Source organism: Cibotium barometz, chromosome 16 (genome assembly GCF_041138505.1).
Source record: "Cibotium barometz isolate CiBa-2024 chromosome 16, ASM4113850v1, whole genome shotgun sequence".
Taxonomy (NCBI): Eukaryota; Viridiplantae; Streptophyta; class Polypodiopsida; order Cyatheales; family Cibotiaceae; genus Cibotium; species Cibotium barometz.
The window spans coordinates 37,815,216-37,831,448 of record NC_141061.1 but is presented as its reverse complement, the minus strand read 5'-3'; the positions used below and the strand labels follow the sequence as shown (position 1 = coordinate 37,831,448).

The window sequence follows — 16,233 nt, the reverse complement described above, 5'->3', positions numbered from 1 at the left end:
AAATATAGCCGAGGGGAAAAACCCAGTGGGAGAAAAGTGCCCTGGCTTGTTGATCTTATTGTGGAGTTGATGAGCTTATCCTTGCACTGGCAGTGGATTCGTGTCCACTTCTGCTGGAAATATTGTATCAATCACTTCAGGATGCAAGGACAACCTTGTACAAAAGCCGGCCTCTGGAGAAGGTGATAGAGGAAGGAGTGCTTCCTCGCTAAAATATGGCATTGGTTCTATGGGAAGGTTAAGCAGACAATGCCGATTTTGGAATTGCTCAATATAGGTGCTCATAGTGATCCAAAATTGACATGTTGAGGCTGGGGGAAGAAGGGCTTGCAAGATAGGTGGTTGTAAGTCATTTATGCATGTATCCCTCCATTGTTGTGCTTGAACCTCCTCAGGTAATCTACATTGATTTGGTCCTCGGTCTGGTACTCTCAAATCAACAAGGTTATGGCGTTGGGGTGTAACTTCCACAATTTGTTTCATTAAGCCCATGCGATATCATCGAAAGTAAGAGCGGCATAGCCAACAAATGTGTGAAGCTTCCCCTAATACGAGTCGTGCACACTCTTGACAATGTGGAAATAGATGATGTTGTTGATAGAATAAAGTGACAAAGTGATGCCCACAGCAAATTTCACCTAAGGGAGCATAAAAGTACCTAGAATGAGTTTGAAAAGGAGGAGCACTATAACCATCGTGATGTTCAAGTTGAGTACTATCAGGGTCAATGCATGGTGGACATGTATCTCGCCAAGTATCCATCAGGAGGTATCTCGGCATAGAACAATGAAATTTAGAAACTTCAAACTTTATACACTCATATCCATCATTACAATCCCTATCAAAAACAATGTAGATAAGATCATCTCAAAAAGAACACAATCCTGTAAAGGCAGAAGGAACCACATTAGTAAAAGTGAGACTATTCAAACACTGATCTAACAAAGAGCTTCAATTATAGTATTAATGCCTTACCTTTGGTTTTGGGTATGTCCTTCTTAAGAGGTGGGAAAGATAGCAATTGTCGAGGAATTTGAGCAAGATAAGAGGATTTAGGCATTGAAGTGCTAGAATCTATGCTCACAGGAGACTCATGTAAAGTTGGATTCATCTTAGGTACACAAGTTGATGGTGGAAGTGTGTAACAAGGAGAAGTTGGGACAACTGGTGATTCAATACATGTTTGCGGAAGGTCAACACAAGGAGATTTGTAGGTACTATCACAACCACCTATCCTATCTTAAAGAGGTTGTGTTGATTTCCTTTGCACCCACTGATATGAAAAACCAAGAGTGGCTTTTGGAATCTTATTGATACACTCTTCTGGCTCTAGCAAACCATGGCATTTGGGAAGCCAAAGTGCTGTTGCACCCTCATAATAGCCTTGTGCTTTAAGAACATGATTTGGGACCCAGTGAGTAACAATCTGAGGCTTAGGCTTGGAAAAGATATGCTTTTTAGGAGGTTTAGCAACTAGGCTAGATGGTAGAAGTTTGTATGCATCTTTGGGTAGCCAAATTGACAATTCCTTCTTGCCTGGCCTTCTTTGAGCTCTGACTAGAGTAGTTGGAACATGTCAGCCATGGCCCTCACTTGAGGAATCATCAATATCCACATCATTTGTCTTGGAGCTTGAAGAGAAGATGTTGAAAGTGGGATGTGTAAGATAGAACTACCACCCTTTTGACATGATAAAACTCGTGGAGCAGCAGATCCCAAGATGCAATGAGAATCAATTTACAATTTGTATTGTCTATTCTTCCAATCTAATGAACAATTGGTAGCACTTAACCATGATCGACCAAGAACAACCTCTACCACTACCTTGGACACCACATAAAAGGGGACTGACATCTGGTGATCCTGAATGGACATCATAATGACACATTTTCCCTCTATAGGGTTATCCTCACCTGAGAAGCTTCGTAAGTCAATAGGAATGTGCACAAGTGTTGGTTGTCCCAAGGCTACCCATGTGTCAAATGAGAGAACATTATAATCTGCACGAGTCAATTAAGGCAGAGACAAAGTAGGTAGTCTCATGAAGATGAAGACACACGTGAATATTGAAAGGATCGACATATTGTTCATCAGTAGCCAACTGTAAGGTCAACACAGAAGCCTTGCAATGCTCCTTGGCTGTTGCAACTCTAGCTTTAGCTTCTTCTTGAGCCTGACGTTTAAGTAAGTCATGTGCTTCTTTCCATGTGTGGGCAGCATGCATTTGTTGAAGTGTGGCTTCAGTTAATGGTTCATTGTATTTCTTGAGACGACTTCCATTAATGAATTTGCTCACCTTCTAGTGTCTCTAAACGCATTGCACCACTAGGAGTAATCTCATTAATCACAAACGGTCCTAGGCCACATTTCTTGAGCTTTCGCTTATGCTTCTTAAGTGTGTACAAGAGCACAAGGTCCCCTTTTTTGAATCGGCCAGTTATTACATTTCGATCATACCATTGCTTTTGTCTCCTCTTCTTGGCATACATCCCCATTACCGCCAATAAGCGGGTCTCATCAAGCTTTTCCAATTCATCAATGCATTGAGAAAGCTCATGACCAATCCAGTCCAATTGTTTAGCAACTCGTAGAGTAGGTACAAGAAATTCAATGGGAAGAATTGCATCTAGCCCAAAAGCAAGCTCAAATGGGGTTGTGCCCCACAGATGTTTTATAGGTTGTTCTATATGCCCAAAGAACTGAGTGCAACTATTGCTCCCTCCACAATCTTTGTGAGTGCTGTGCAGAGAATCTTGTTACTCTCTGCTTGACCATTGGTCTGGGGATGATAGGGTGCAGAACGCTTGTGAATTACCATAAATTCTTGAAGTAAAAACTCTATGACCTCATTCTTAAAGTGCACACCTCGATCACTAACGATTTCAATAGGTAAGCCATAGCGTGTAAACACGTAATCATACAAGAACTTGGCTGTGGTTCTGGCATCATTATTTACTGTAGCCTTTGCCTCTACCCATTTGGTCAAATAGTCAGTTGCGACTATAATATATTCGGCATGCGTGTGATGAGCTGGAGGTTTAATGGGACCAACAAAATCAATACCCCATTTGGCAAAAGCACGTGTGCTTAACATAGGCCACAATGGCATATTGTCCTTTGTGATGGGAGGTTTGGTCCTTTGACAATCGTCACAACGTTTTACATATTCTTCGGCATCCATTTGTAAGGTTGGCCACCAAATCCCAGACCACCTAATTAACTTAGTTGTGGTATTGCCCGAAAAGTATCCACCCCCAACACCTGCATGTGCATGAGTCAAGATTTTCAAGTAGTCAGCTTCACATACACACATGCGCAAGTTGCCATCCTTGCCCCTCTTGTAGAGTTGGCCCTCTATCAGCATATAGTTGGCCGCTTCAACTTCAATAGCATGCTTTCGATATTTAGGAATTGTTCGATCAGTATGACCATGCTGAAGATAGTCCACAATATACTTACTCCAACTTGGTGTAGTTGAAATTTGGAATAATGTGACATTATGAATGGGTTGTTGAATTTGATATGAAGCACAGTTACGAACAAATTTTTTAGCATCCGCATGCATGGTAGGCCACCATTGCCCATCCTGAGTTATACGTCGCACACAAGTAGTAGCTGATGCATGGATTCCACCAATACCCTCATGTGCCCATTCCAAGATCTCCTCATATTGGTCAGGGTTAGGTATAAGCAGCAACACTCCATCATTACCCTGACGATATAATCTTCCTGAGATTAACTTGAATGGTCACCCATAGGTCCACATTAGGACCCGCTAGTTGTATCTGCCCACTTGTCAAAATTTCTAAGATGGCCTTATCCCACTTTACATGTCATCATCCATGTGGTAACTCCTTTTCCACTCTTTTGGTCAACACTCACACACCATTAGATATTACATGTGGCATTCTTATCTTGCCACAATACTTACACCTCTAGGGTGCTTTCCCACACATACACACAACACCGTGATTACATCTCTCAACACCCCCTCTTAATCGAGGTGTTCCACAACTCACCCATCACCATCAATGTAGTATTGCACAACCGCAATCGCTACCTCTCAACACTTTTCTTATAAATTTTCATTTTTAAGTTGCCTTCTAAGAAAGGAAATCCTTGTATCATTTTCAGCATGTGGTACATAAACTCTAGAGTGTTCAAGGCAAGCATGGATGTTTTATAAGAGCGAATGTGAGAAATAGTAGACCTTTTAATTGAGAAGATAATCAATGACAAAGCTTGAGCATCATGTGAATCCAATCTTCTTTGGTTAGTAGTAATTTGAGGAACTTGATTTTGAGTCTATTGGCCTTAACCCCTTTGTGGAGTAACAGGAGCGATTGTGCCAAGGTAGGGGTCGTCACCACTAATATGACCCCATAAGCTCTTTGCAAAACAAGGATATTTTTTACCATAAAATCTCCATAGGGAGTAATTTGACCTATTTAATTTATCCTTTTTGGAAAGAATACTAAACAAATCATTTGTAGAGTTGTTGGCCATACCTAATTGCTTAAGAATTTAAGAAAGAAAGGTGTTAAAAGAAACCCTGAACTCATGTTATGTACTCTTTGGAAAGCTACTATAAATTATCATTTAAATCATTGATTGGAAGCTTTGATCAGAGGACTGGAGAAGAAGAATCACTAATTAGACTACGACACAAATTGCCGATGGAAAACATGAAATATTCAGAATATTGCAAAGATGAACAATTGGAGCAGTATGATCAAATGCATTAAATCTCTATGCATAGATCTTAATGCACCTATCTCTATGCATAAAGATTAATGGATCTCGCTCTATACATAGAGCATGATATATGTAAAGCATAATATATGTAATGCATATGCAAAGCAAGCATGATATACACATTCTGACAAGCTCTAACTTTACATATGTGTGTAGGATCATGGCCGATACCCCATGTGGTTATAGCCACTTGGACACGCCACAGCACACCTCGGTCATGCCTGCACCACAGGCTCTTAACCCACCAGAGTAGCTCTTTGAGTTCATCTCACAGGCTACCCCCGAGGAGAGAGCCATGACACAACAGTACTTTGGGGGGGTTGGGCCCTCCAATCCATCCACCACTCTAGCCACACTCATCCCCAATCCCTTGCTTACACCGACACACACCCCTAGCAATCACTCGACTATGCATAGACATAGTAGTGGTGGGGGTGGTTATTATGGGAGTGGTGGCACAGTTGCCATGTCTCCTACACATCAGCGCCCACCTAGCTCCTCAGCTCGTACACCATGCACGTGTAGGAGTCCTTACACTCCTCGCACGACATCTGTAGAGAACGTGTATTATGTGCGCAACGATGACATAGGGAAGGACACGAAAGGGCGCATCTGTGTAAGGTCCCTCCCAAGCTATATATGTATGTGTCTCTTTTAATATAGATTTCAATAAGGAAAGAGAGTGTAATTATAGAAGAGTGAGACAACAAGGCTAGAAACATTAGGAAAGTATTAGAATAAAAATATTAGCTCCAAAAATTAAAATAAATAAGGAAATAAGAATAGTTCTATTAAGAGATAAGTATCCCCAAAAATATAATTTCGAATTTAGGTGATAAGAGGTCATATTTAGAGTACTTTTACACATTTAGAGTCCATGCATACTAAAAATGTGGAAAAAAAACGTGTTTCTAAAGATGGCGCGTTTGTGCCTATATACAGACGTTTTTGCCTATTATGCCCGTGTAGGCTTGTAGATCAGATACGTTCCCGTTCTTTTGACTGGTTATATGACTATATTCTGAGTTTTTATCAGAGAGTTATGGCCGAAACAATTTGCTGTTTCTGTAAGGGTCTCTACACAGAAAAAACTGTGAGAAGACAGCAAGTAGTCTCAAGGTAATCCTAGAGCTTGAGATGTATATATCCCTTCATTCTTATCTAATATCTTAGAAAAGGAGCTTAGATTGCTGTAGTCTTTCAAAGGAAGAGACCAAAACTCCATAGCTTTTCTTGTAGAGAAAGAGTAGTAGACCGTAGTCCTGTAAGAGAAGGCTATTTTACCATAGACCTTAGAAAGAGAGAAGAGTCACAGTATGAGTAAGAGAAGATAAAGCTTGGAGATTATTGGATGATTTCAATCAAAAGACAAGGTATTAGAAGACTCTATTCTCATATATCAAGTTCTAAAGCTCTTGTTAATCAAGCAAAGACAACGATAAACGACAAATTTCTATAAGGTATATACATATTTTGTTTTTCAATTAATTATCATTCTTAGGGGTTGAGATATGGCCCCGGCTTCTCTATTGATTGTTACAGTGATCTATTTGATTGATTTACCATTTAAAGTTTGTATTCTTTTAAACAACAGCATATGCCTTAATAAAGAATGTCTTATCGCAATCTCAAGTTGAAATGCTAAAATCTGTGTGAGAAAAGGATTGTTTTCTTAAGAAGGTAACATGGATTCTAGTCCTATGGTTTAGTGAGTAAATGGATTGTTATCTTGGTTAAATTAAGGTACATGTACAACTCTCCCTGCCTTGACACTGCCCCGTTCTTGTGCTTGTATAGCGAGACGGCAGAGATGTTAGTAAGGCTCGAAGTTGGCCCATGGTATCCCTCATACCATTGGGAGAATGAGGTTCGCCGATTGAGGCGAGTGATTGTGATGCTGCCTAGTTCTGAGGGTCCAGGCTAGTCCGGTGAATTAGCCCACCCTAGTGCGGTGAATTAGCCCACCCTAGTGTGCAGACATCCCTCTGAGGGGCGGGAGGATCGAGCGATGGAGCCTGAGAGGGCGACAGGCCGGCTTTTGTCCTCGCCAGCCGACGATGAGGTGTATGGTCCCGTAGGGTTTTGCCCAGCGTGTAGAGACTGGATGGCCAAATTCTAGATCATCGGCGGTATAAAGGAAAAGAATAAGAGAGCCGGTTTGGCTTGTATGAAAGTGATTCATGTTTAAACTTTGTTTTTATAAATCTTATCTTTGGTATGATTGTATTGTAGAAAAAGGGTGTTTTAACAAACCTTGTGAAAAGGGTCTTAATTAAGGAACATGTTTATTTATGTCAAACAGTGTGGTAGGATTAATTAGAAAACAAATTGACGCGTGAGTAGGGTGGAAAGTGAGAGGATGGAATGCCCCGACGGCACCATCCTACGGACGGGTGGACCCGATTAGTCGGGTAGATTTCCAACAGATTAAGTGAAAGCCCTACGCTAGATAAATAGGTTCTTAGGCAACTCTATTCTAGAAGACTAGGCCAGCACAGCTGTGTCTTGCATGGATGAGGAAAAAAGCGTTGCCTCTAGAAATCAAGTCTTGTAGTTGCCCAATTTATATGATCAATTACCCTATGGGTGATTTGATTTTAGAAGACCATGCTCCCCCTGCGGGATAGAACTAGGTCTTACCTATGAATCGTATCCTTGAATCTCTGTATGGTCAAGGTGTCGATGAGTAGGAAATTTTCTCTAAGATAAAACTTAGTGGACTATCTTAAGTGTTTCCCCTATTTTTGGAAGGGGGGAACCTTACAAGTGGTATCAGAGCCGATCTTAGTTCCTAGGATTTATTTTTCAAAGGTTAACTATCAAAGAGATTAAAACAAGTGATTGTTTATCATATGAGGACGAATCAATCATCTCTACTGGGGCCATAGAAGTGATTTGAATATCCTCACATGTTGAGATAATTATCCTATGAAATCATGCTTATATCTTGGGGGTGCACATGCAAGATATTTGTACAATAGTGATGACTGAATAAAAGGATAGACCAAAACATAGGGTAATCAAATTAAGAAACTAGTGACTGAATAGAAGGATAGACCAAAACATAGGGTAATCAAATTAAGAAACTAGTGACTGAATAGAAGGATAGACCAAAACTTTGTTTAGAGAAATTTTCAGGATATATCTCATTAGTTCGCATATTATAAATTATTATGATTATAACTCCATTAAGGTTTGAATAGTTGACGTGTGAATGCCATATCCATTGGATGCTTTACACTAGGACAATCATCCACAAGATCTTGAACCCATCTCAAATAAACATGGGTCTAACTTTGGATATGTAATTCCCAGAGGATCATGCTCTTAGATGTGTTGATCCAAAGATACTAGATGTGTAATTTTCAGAAAACTAATCATCTCAGATGTGTCAATCCTGATAGTCTTTGGATGTGTCAATCCCAAGGCACCAGATGTGTAATTCTCAAAAAAATGAAGATCTCAGATGTATTAATCTTGACTGCCTTCAAATGTGGTGCTATGACAAGTATTTGATAGTTTTGAACTTTTAATGGATACAATGAAAGAAGCAAGCTCACCCTTGCTTGCGTCTAAAAATCGTAAGAAATGCCAAATTAGTTGGAAGCATTGTTGTCAATCTAACGATTGGAGCTAAAAAGTTAGAAGCATTGTTGTCAATTTAACCCACTGGAGCTAGAATCAGTTATGGGATGCCATGAAAGTACACCTTCATGAAAGGTTTTGTCCTCTAGGATTTCGAGAGGATAAAATGAACGAATTTTTAGAGCTAACCCAAGAAAGAAATACCCTAAAAGAATACCACCAAACTTCTCCGATTTGCTCCAGAGATGGATGAGGTAACTCTTCTCCATCAATTCATTTGGAAGCTTAATCTACCTTTGAATAACCTCATCAAGAATGTAAAACCATCCTCTATTTCAAAAGCCATAGTTATAGCCAGAGACTATGATAAAGTTTTTATATAGAAAGTGTCGAGAAGGACATGAGTCCTTCCATGTTAATCAAGAAGAGGTCCCCTAATTCAAGAGGAACGTCAAGTCCACTCTTGGCTACAAGGAATCATGAGCTAGAGCAAAAATTAGGTCAAAAAATAGGGATAGCAGGGTTAAAGATATAGAGGTATTCTACAAGACGATTCTAAGATTATGAAATTACTATCATAGGTTAGATTGCGTAAAGAATTGATTCCCTTATATTTTTTCACCATGATAATTTGTTAAGTAACATATTACATGGGGGTATAGAATAAGGAATTCTAATGTTCATATCATATGAGAGGTATATGGATGAAAGAAATTAGGATAATAAGGCCAATTAACTCTAGTCTAAGAATAATAAAGACCTTTTGGAGGCAAAATAAAACAAGCCAAACACATGAAATAAGGGACTCGGAACAATGTTTAGATAAAAGAAGATTTCTACCTAGTGGGGACACCACTTTGAAAGAGACGGGAGGATTTACTTAGATACTACCCCAGCTTGCGAGATGAGGACATCTCGAATCTTTTAAGTGGGGGAGAATTGTAAGGTCCCTCCCAAGCTATGTATGTATGTGTCTCTTTTAATATAGATTTCAATAAGAAAAGAGAGTGTAATTATAGAAGAGTGAGACAACAAGGCTAGAAACATTAGGAAAGTATTAGAATAAAAATATTAGCTCCAAAAATTAAAAGAAATAAGGACATAAGAATAGTTCTATTAAGAGATAAGTATCCCCAAAAATAGAATTTCGAATTTAGATGATAAGAGGTCATATTTAGAGTACTTTTACAAATTTAGAGTCCATGCATACTAAAAATGTGGAAAAACAACGCGTTTCTAAAGATGACGCGTTTGTGGCTATATAAAGACGTTTTTGCCTATTCTGCCCACGATGGCTTGTAGACCAGATACGTTCCTGTTCTTTTGACTGGTTATATAACTATATTCTGAGTTTTTATCAAAGAGTTATGGCCAAAACAATTTGCTGTTTCTGTCAGGATCTCTACATAGAGAAAACTGTGAGAGAAGACAGCAAGTAGTCTCAAGGTAATCCTAGAGCTTGAGATGTATATATCCCTTCATTCTTATCTAATATCTTAGAAAAGGAGCTTAGATTGCTATAGTCTTTCAAAGGAAGAGACCAAAACTCCATAGCTTTTCTTGTAGAGAAAGAATAGTAGACCGTAGTCCTGTAAGAGAAGGCTATTTTACCATAGACCTTAGAAAGAGAGAAGAGTCACAGTATGAGTAAGAGAAGATAAAGCTTGGAGATTATTGGATGATTTCAATCAAAAGACAAGGTATTAGAAGACTCTATTCTCATATGTCAAGTTCTAAAGCTCTTGTCGAGCAAAGACAACGATAAACGATAAATTTCTATAAGGTATATACATATTTTGTTTTTCAATTAATTATCATTCTTAGGGGTTGAGGTATGGCCCCGGCTTCTCTATTGATTGTTACAGTGATCTATTTGATTGATTTACCATTTAAAGTTTGTATTCTTTTAAACAACAGCATATGCCTTAATAAAGAATGTCTTATCGCAATCTCAAGTTGAAATGCTAAAATCTGTGTGAGAAAAGGATTGTTTTCTTAAGAAGGTAACATGGATTCTAGTCCTATGGTTTAGTGAGTAAATGGATTGTTATCTTGGTTAAATTAAGGTATAGGTACAACTCTCCCTGCCTTGACGCTACCCCGTTCTTGTGCTTGTATAGCGGGACGGCGGAGATGTTAGTAAGGCTCGGAGTTGGCCCATGGTATCCCTCATACCATTGGGAGAATGAGGTTCGCCGATTGAGGCGAGTGATTGTGATGCTCTCTAGTTCTGAGGGTCTAGGCTAGTGCGGTGAATTAGCCCACCCTAGTGCGCAGACATCCCTCTGAGGGATGGGAGGATCGAGCGATGGAGCCTGAGAGGGCGACAGACCGGCTTGAGTCCTCGCCAGCGGGGCCGACGATGAGGTGTATAGTCCCGTAGGGTTTTGCCCAGCATGTAGAGGCTGGAAGGCCGAATTCTAGATCATCGGTGGTATAAAGGAAAAGAATAAGAGAGCCGGTTTGGCTTGTATGAAATTGATTCATGTTTAAACTTTGTTTTTATAAATCTTGTCTTTGGTATGATTGTATTGTAGAAAAAGGCTGTTTTAACAAGCCTTGTGAAAAGGGCCTTAATTAAGGAACATGCTTATTTATGTCAAACAGTGTGGTAGGATTAATTAGAAAACAAATTGACGCGTTGTCGTGACGTGGACGGTGTCGCTGGGAAAGTGCGAGACTTCTAGCTGTGAGAGTAGCTTCTAATCCCAACAAGGAAACACACACACATAACTCTCCAAGGAGCATAAGACATCTCCATTTTTTATAACATATACATGTGCCAATTCACTTCAATACATCCCCAAATTTAGCCTGATGATTGCATATAAATTGTGTATCCAGAGCATGTCCAGTTCCAAGCATAGATTTCCTGACTTCTTTTTCCAAATGCCTCAAACCAATCACATGTAGGCACAACATAATCTTCAAAAAATTCCCATATACATGTGACCATTCACATCACATATATCAAGTGATACCAATTCCATCATTTCAAGGTGTCTCTTTATCTTCTGAAAAACCTGCTTTCAGATTCCAACAACTCACAAGCAAAAGATGACATATGGCATATCTATAACATACTCATGTGATTTTAGGAAACTCCATGTCTAGCATTCCAAAATCCAATCGAGTAGAAAATAAAACCCAAATCCCAGGAATCTTATTGTATTTTGTTATTCCAAGATTCTCCAAAACCAAAAAACCTTCTCATTCTCCAAAACCTTAAAGGTTTCATAGGCTATACGATTTTTCAAATCGTAAGTAATAATAAACAAAAATAAAATTCACTTATCTGAAAGTAAAAAAAAAGTGAATTTTTCTTTTGATTTCGTTATCCCCATATGGCTGCTTCACTGCCGACTGCGCAAGGATCAGAATACATATAATGTGAAGATCATCTCCTTTGATAGTACTCCATTCACTCTTTAATTCTAACCCCAAGAAGCTCTATACAGTAGCCGGCGTTTTGATTTTAAAATCCCTGGTTAGATGACGCTCTGCTTCTCATTTTCTGCACACCCCCTAACGATATGCGCCGCTTTCTGGTTATTTCTCCTTTCCCGCAAGAGAGTCAGAGCTCCCTCACCTTTTGCAGCTATATTATCGAAATTTCCCCAGTTCCCTCACCTTTTGCAGCTATATTATCGAAATTTCCCCAGTTCCCAATACACTGCGCCACCTTTTTTGTAGCTTTAAATTCGGATATCTCCTTTTTTGTTATTGCCACGTAAGCTGCCTCAAATATGTCTTCAGCTGTTGCCTCTGCTAAGTGTAGCAATCTTTACACGTTGCAACCAATCAAGTCACGGCCTGTTGTCCTTCCACTAGCATACAATGAAAGCACAGCCTGGATAGCAACATACATAGCTGGTGCATTGAATGTATCAAACCCGATTTGAGTCATCTTCTCTCGATTAGCTTTTGGATTGAGAGAAGCTTCAGTGAGCAAGACTGGAAGGAGCAACTCGAAGCTCATTAAAGAATGTATGGTGCCAAATCTTTTCCATGTCATCCCAGTTGGTTATGATACCATGCTCAATAGGATATTTCAAGGTCAATATTCCCCACTTAGATTGGACCTCATCACCAACATATGCATCTTTTTGTCCCATACCCACCATAACACCAGTGCGCCGAGAACGGCCCACAATACTAGGAAACACTGCCCTAGGAGCATCATCTCCAGCAAACCCAGCCTTGACCATCCCAGATCCATTGTCACAGACAAGAGGTTGAACTTCCTCTGAGTCTGTCATTCTTGAATTGTCGATATAACTTGGATTTGGGTAGTTGCTATGAGATTCTGCCCCTCGTCTTCTGTTGCTGAACAAAAGAGGGAAGACTAGCATTGACAAAACGAAGGGACGGCACACAGATCCTGCCTTAAAGTCACGAACTCTGAAACGAAGGTTTTGGGTTAGAATTTCTCTGCTCTTGCTCTAATGTTGCTAAGCTTGCACATGCATTAAGTGCACATACAAATGTAATGTTGTTAGGTCTAATGCCTTCAACTTGCATCTCATCATACAAACCTAGAGCCTCCTTGATCTGCTCATTCCTAATAAGAACAGGAATCATGGTATCCCAAGACACGATATCTCAAAAGGGCATTCTTGAAAACCAATCCTTACATCATACATGCTCTCACATTTCCATACATGTTGAGAAGGGTGTTCCCTACTACAAGGTCTACCATAAGCATAAAACTCCATAATTCACACCACACTCATGTACAGAGGCTTCGAGACCTGGCTCAGCCTCAGCTCGTCTTATTGAACCTCATTTACAATATGAACATATGTACTCAGGCATCATATAATGACTGAAGTCATGGCACTTAATCCCACGTATACGGATTTGCATTTGATGGCCTCATATGCATGGTTTCACACCATAGACGTGCCATGGCACGACATCCACCCCCTTTAAACCTGCACATCCTTTGGTATGTGCCAAATCATCATCAAGATCCACATATATCTGGATGTCGTCTTCATCTTCTACATTACTAGGAAGATCATCCTCTTCCTCTTCAACCATATCTATACTATCACTGTTAAGCCTCTCATCCTGAGTCCCCTGTGAATCAAAAGGATCATTGTCATGCCTTCTTTTAAACATCTTGATTCTTTTGCCTGCTACAAGATTCTTTATCTCTGTTCCATCAAGCTCACACAGGGTATACGTGGCATTTCCATGCACATGCTTGACAATGTAAGGGCCAAAGCATCTTTTTGCAAATTTTCTTTGAACAGTGAACTGGTTGTCAAGGCTACTATCATACATTAGAACCCAATCACCTTCTTCAATAGGTTTTGGCCGGAGTCTGTGTCTTCTATCAAATCTTTCTTTATTTTTCAACCTTGCATTTTTTAAACAAGCTTTAGCAAGCTCTACATCTTCAGGCCTCCTCTCCAGCTGCCTTATTCGCAATGCAAGGAGGTCTTCCCTGTTCAATCCTTCCACCCAGGGTAATACATTCCAAATTGGAACTACTTCTTCAACTGGCATTACTGGCTTCTAACCATACATTAATTCTGTAGGCATGTATCCTGTCACTGAACTATGAGTTGTACGGTCAGCCCACAAAGCATATGGTAGTAGCCTTGGCCACTCTCGCATTCTTTCTCTGCATGCCTTAGCCAAAGCTTTAATGATTGGAGGATGTCCTCGCTCACTTTTACCATTGCCCTCAGGGTTGTAAGCACATGTTAGGGACAGTTTGATGCCGATTCTAGAGAAGAATTCCTTTGCTTCTTCAACATCTAGCTCACCTCTATCAGCTGTTATTTTCCCAACACAACCATACCGGCAAATCACATCTTCCAAGAGAAATTCGCATACTGTTTCCGTACTCTTTGTTCTAAGAGCACGCCCTTCTACCTGATTTGTCAAATCTTCTCTTGCAAGTGCTATGTATCGCATCTGCCAAATTCCCAAAGGCATTGTAACTAGATCCACTACCCATTTGTAGTGCATGGCAGGTGGGTAGGCTGGTTGCAGACCATCACGATGTCGCACATTTGAGTACATTTGACATTCCATGCATGTTTCCACATATTGGGAAATATCCTTGTACATTCCTTTCCACCAATATCTTTCCTTTATTTTGGTAAAGGTGGCCCACACACTTCGATGTCCAGCCCAGAGACTCTCATGGAATTCTTTCACAAGCTTCCCTTGAGTCTCTTTATCACATATGACTCTCTGTGGCATAGCATTCCTCTGCTTAGGATGCTTCCACAGGTACCCATCCTTTAGAAAATACCCATATGCTTTTCTGGGGATCCTCTTAAATTCTGAGTCAGACCAATTTTCATGTCTTGTCAAAGTACTCAAGTATTGACCAATAAGCAACCAATCTCCTTCATACATTTCCTCAGTAAAAGACTCAAATGCATTTGATAAGCAAGTATGGTCCCCTTTTGCATATGCAGTAGTATAGAATTTTGTACCTACATCATCAATGTCACTAATCATCCCTTCTTCATCTTCATACCTGGCTCTTGATAGCATATCTGCAACTGGGTTATCTTTTCCTGCAATATGCTCAAACTCAGGATTTAGTGACTTGATATAGGCAATCCACCTAAGCATAGCAATATCTGGAGTGGTGCAGCTCGCAATCATCCCAAGGAGTGGCAAGCAATCAGTTTCCACAAGTATAGATGCCCCAATAAGATATTCTTTTTCACAATCAGTTTCCACAAGTATAGATGCCCCAATAAGATATTCTTTTTCACATTTTAGAGCAGTGACTATTCCCCATAACTCTCTCTTGATCTGCGGATATTTTCGTTGCCGAATGCTTAATACCTTTGCTCCAAATCTGATTACATACCTGTGATCATCCTCATCATCTTGCCCTACTGCCCATCCTATCCCAGTAGGACTAGTATCAACTGTAACAATCTCAGGCTTGCCGCACTCATAATCTGCCTTCCTTAGAGTAGGTGATGATTGAAGCAGATATTTCAGCTTTTGCATAGCTTTAGTATGTGCTGCACTCCACAAAAATTTTTGCTTTTTCCTCAAAAGTTGATAAAGAGGATCTGCTACATGTGCATAATGCGGGATCCATATAACATAAAAGACACATGCACCAAGAAATCTCCTCAGCTCTATAACATTAATGCATATCTCTTTCATTCTTTGTATTGCATCTATCTTAGCTGGACAAGGTCGGCGTCCACTAGTACTACAAAGATGTCCCACTATTAGCACTTCACCAACCCCAAACACTGATTTCAGTCCAGATAAAGTAAGATTCACCTCTTCAAGCCTGGATAGAATCATATCACAATCCTTTAAATGATTCGCCACAAACTTGCGGCACCCCTTTGAATCCAAATCCCCATCTTTGTCTTTCTCATCACCCACAGCCTTTTATTGGCACATCATCGAGAAAAGGCATAGTTATTTGTGGTATGAAGTCTCGCAAGACTTTATTCATTCCATTCATCATATGCGCCGCTGAGTTGGTGGCTCCCTGTGGTGGTAAGGTACACATCCTTACTAATCCCAAAGGGGTTTTCATTGTGGTCAAGTCCTTGCTTTGTATATCCAGCTGGAACTGATCATATCCCGAATACAGATCACCCATAGAGTATATAGCTTTCCCTGCAAATGCTTCTGCAAACTCATCCACAATCGGACCTACTCCCACATTCTTGATTGTGACTTTGTTTACAGGTTGCATGTCTTGAATGAAGCGCAATGTTCCATTTGTCTTTGGCACGGTAAACCATCTGTTGGAATATGGAGCGCATGATGGCTCCAAAATTCCCATCCTGATCTTTTCTTTTAGTAATTCCATCAGCTTTGGCAAGAGAGCCTTTGGTACTGGAATCGGCCGCCGCCGCAGGTTCCAGGGCACATGTGGTACAGTGA

General features: G+C 40.1%; 1 pseudogene; it reads right to left on the bottom strand.

Moving 5' to 3' along the window:
* Nucleotides 1–12,124: 12,124 nt before the first annotated feature.
* On the bottom strand, nucleotides 12,125–12,599 carry LOC147630619 (actin pseudogene; annotated as a pseudogene).
* Between the last annotated feature and the right edge of the window lie 3,634 nt (nucleotides 12,600–16,233).